The 4,077-nt window shown below is 44.0% G+C and overlaps 1 pseudogene; it reads right to left on the bottom strand.

The window, feature by feature from the left end:
- Positions 1-288: 288 nt before the first annotated feature.
- LOC120937160 lies at positions 289-1,959 on the bottom strand (annotated as a pseudogene).
- Positions 1,960-4,077: the final 2,118 nt, after the last annotated feature.

Genomic DNA, 4,077 nt, shown 5'->3' with positions numbered 1-4,077 from the left:
GAGGAAGTAGGGAGGGATGGATACCAGGAAAGAGAGCAAAGTGTAAAGAACATGTAGGGGGCAAAAAAAATAAAAAGAAAGAAGCCACGAAGAGAAAAGAAAATGGAGTGAATAAAAAAATAACAAATATGACTGACTTTGGAAGGGGAAAACATGATTACACCATGAACCCAGGCTGATCACTCTCCACCAGAAAGGGTCCCATGGGGTATAGGCTGGCAATGCCATTGACATCACAAAATAAAATAGACAAAAAGTTAATCTACATATTAGGCAAGATGGTTAAAAAGAAAGACAAAAAATAAATAAAAGAAGTACAGTAAACCCTGTCGTTAGAAAACGGCAGGAGCAGGGCCCAACCCTGCGCAGCTATAAAAAGGACATTTGATGGCACCTTAAACACTGGAAAAGTCAGATGGGGAGGGACTGGCAAAGTTCCTGCACTGTCAGAAGTTTTTCTTCGGTTTTGGAACAGGGAATTTACGAATTCTAGGCTTGACTATTGGAACTAGGTGGACAAAGGACTGTCCCACTCAGAAAGGCCAGTACTAATTCACTCGGTCCTGGAATATATACAGGTTATTGGTTGTGGCCACAGCAATGATGTTTTCCTTAGGATTCCAGGCTGTGTGCAGGATCTTCTTGTTGAAGTCCAGACTGTCTACCGTAATCTCATCCTTCTTTTGCTTGCCGCTGGCGCACACTTTCCGTGGCTTCAGCACCATGTGCGGCTTGCTGTTTTCCCGCGATGCTTCCAGAGTAATGTCGAGCTTGGTATTGCGGTCAAACATTCGGAAAAAGTTGTTGTAGGACCCGGTCATAACAACATTGTCAGGTCCATTCCAGCAGCACTCAAACTTGTCGAAGATGCAGTCATTTTCATATAAGGAGCACAATTTACTCCTGAGGTATTCATGTACCTGATATGTTTCCACGGGACGGCTTTCCATGTTTAGGTCCCAGATTTTGACGGACAAGTAATCCCTGGTCATCATATATCGGCCATTGTGGCTGAACTTCACATCTGATATGGAAAAGATGATCTCTGTGACGAATGACCAATTGCTGGGATCTTCTGGTTCCTCATACAATTTAGAATGGCGATCACACAGTGCAGACTCTTGCATGTCACACAGACGGATGGTGCCTTTGCTGCTGCTGTATACAAAAGTATTGCAATGATGTGGGTGGAATTCTGCTGCTGTGATCACCTCTGTCAGCTCTTCCATGTTGGCAGGTTTAATATCTACGATGTTAAAGCTTCTGTCTGTGATTTCCAAGTGCCAAAGGTTGACCCGAAAGTCGTCTGCTGACAAATAGGTCTCATAGTCACTGTTGACTGAGATGGAATTGATGTGATATGTGTGCGCATTGGCGAAAATCCTACGAGGACTTGCTTCAACCATCAGGTCCATGGGGCGGAATACTGGCACCCTGAGTGTGGTCACAGTGGTTGGATCCCTATACCTTCCATTCTCTTCCTTCAGGTTGTAACCCTCTGGTCTCTTGTCACGTTCACTGATTTTCCACAGCTTGATAGTTTTATCATTTGTAGACAACAGGAACTGTGCTGCATTTTTCTGTGGTAACCATCGGATCTTGTTGATTTTCTCTTCGATTTCTAAACTCTTCAAGTAGTCAAACTCTGGTTCATGACTTTGGAAAGTGCTATACACACTGTATTCCCCTCTATGATACGGGCTCTTACTCTCCTGCTGGAAAATTACCACACGTCCTCCCTTATCTCCTGTGGCTAATAACTCTCCAGAATGGTTAAATTCTACTGTAGATATAATATCAGCTTCTGAAACATCATCCTCTACGGCTCCTTTCACCTAAGAAAAACACCACTGAATATCATTGCCTCCACCAGCTCCCGCCATGCTGCCCTGGCCAGTGCAGGTCCCGGGCCCCCGGATGGAGGCTGATACCGGGGAGGCCGCTGCCCGGGGCGGAAGGACCAGACTCTGACGCCGCGGCTTCAAGATCCAGGAGTAATTTTTTATTTTATTGTTTATTTTAGTAAACACATTTAATCAGTATCTTTCATTTTTTATTTATTTTAATGCTATCAGAAAAGATGAACAACATCCTTGTGATAGCATTGGCTATGACAAGTCCTCTTTATGGAGAGAGTTAGGGTCTATTATACCCCATATCTCTCCTCTGGCCTCTAAAGCATTTGCTTAAACCAAGATCGCTTTGTTTAGATGTGTGTTCATGCCAGTAAAAGCTTGTTTACATGAGACTGGAACAGGAAGTCATGAAATTGTCATCACTTCTATTTTCTGACATCACATAGTGGGAGGAACAACATCAGTTCCTCTCACTGTGTCATAGGAACTGTATGCCCCCAGTCGCATCCTTACAGGAAACAGAATAAACAACAAAACAGGCACCACTTAGAAAACTGTAAACTTTAATATAAAATCAGCATCAAAGCACTCACATAGAAGTTGCTGTATACAGGCATGTAGATGTGGTCCGGAAGGCAGTCAATTCTCAGCCATCGTGTGTAGTCCCCTATTGCTGAATAATCTGTTCGCTGCGCTTGTGCTGCACATGAATAAGCAAATGCCTGGTTCACCACAGGTGGTTTCCGGGTGAGCTGTACGGTAACCAGATAGAGGGCTGGAGCGCATGCTGGGACGCAACAGCATGAGGGGGAGATGACGTCACTTCAAAGGACCAGAATGCAATGTGTTTCGGTGCGTGCGCCGTAAATAGCTGGAAGTCACAGCGCGCACCTTTTTCAAGCTCTTGAAAAAAGTGCGCGCTGTGACTTCCAGCTATTCACGGTGCACGCACCGAAATGCGTTTCATTCTGGTCCTTTGAAGTGATGTCATCCCCCCTCACGCCATTGCATCCCAGCGTGCACTCCAGCCCTCTATCTGGTTACCGCACAGCTCTCCCAGAAACCACCTGTGGTGAACCAGGCATTTGCTTCTCAATGTGCAGCACAAGCACAGCGAACGGATTAAACAGCGATAGGGGACTACACACCACGGCTGAGAATTGACTGCCTTCCGGACCACATCTACATGCCTGTATACAGCAACTTCAATGTTAGTGCTTTGATGCTGATTTTATATTAAAGTTTACAGTTTTCTAAGTGGCGCCTGTTTTGTTGTTTCTTCTGTTTCATGTTTGGAGCTCAGCTTCGGCTCCCCACGCAAGGTTTCCCAGATTTAAAGACTGTTCTCTCACTCTAGAGCTTTCAGCTCTAAAGACTTTTATTGGGAAATCATTATATCTTCTGTTAGTGTGCGCCATTACTGTAAATTTTGTTGCATCCTTACAGGGCTCCCAGATCACTTGGGAGAGCCTGGTAAAGACAGCGATGGGAGTGGGGAAGGAACCCCTTCCACCACTTGTAAAACATATACAGCATTCCTATAGCTGCAAGGATTACTTTTACAATGAAGGGAATAGCCAACATTAAAAATCTGCAGCGATAACAAAGCTATCCCTTGATACCAGTACGTCACTGGATGGGAAGATAAGGACAGCAGCAGGTATGCAAAGAGGAAGATATTGGCTGAAGAGAGCACAACAACCTGGAAAACAGAAAATGCAGAGTCATTTTTAATTAGTAAGTTCATGTGAGGAAAAAGCAGTTTAAGGTTTAAGAGAAATAAGTTAAGTTAAGGTTGTCCAAGGAATTGGGCATATGGCCAAGGTTGGAGTGTACTGGTATCTTTCCTGAAGTTGAAATTGGACTGTCTCAAAGCTTAGTGTCTGAGCTGTGTAAACCCTTTGCTCTGTACAGTACCAGCATATGAATTGGAGTCACTAAGTGCATGTCTATGGGCAAATACAACCTTTACCCCTACTTCCTGGATACTGTGTTTAGATACAGTGTTGAAGTACTTAAGATTCATTCATTTTGATAATAATTGCTATCCACAGCTGCTAATGTTCTGTTCCTGAGTGTTTTTTTGTGGCTCTACACTTGTGCTCTGTTTGACTCAGCTTGGTATAATTCTAGTGTTTTCCTCAAATCTGCTCTTGATGTTTACATTGGCTGTGTTAAAACTGGCTGTGAACTTCAGACCTGAGCTGCTTAACCACTTCAG

The sequence above is a fragment of the Rana temporaria genome, chromosome 4 (genome assembly GCF_905171775.1).
Source record: "Rana temporaria chromosome 4, aRanTem1.1, whole genome shotgun sequence".
NCBI lineage: Eukaryota > Metazoa > Chordata > Amphibia > Anura > Ranidae > Rana > Rana temporaria.
The sequence above is the reverse complement of the archived record's forward strand: the minus strand, read 5'-3'. Positions and strand labels throughout refer to the sequence as shown.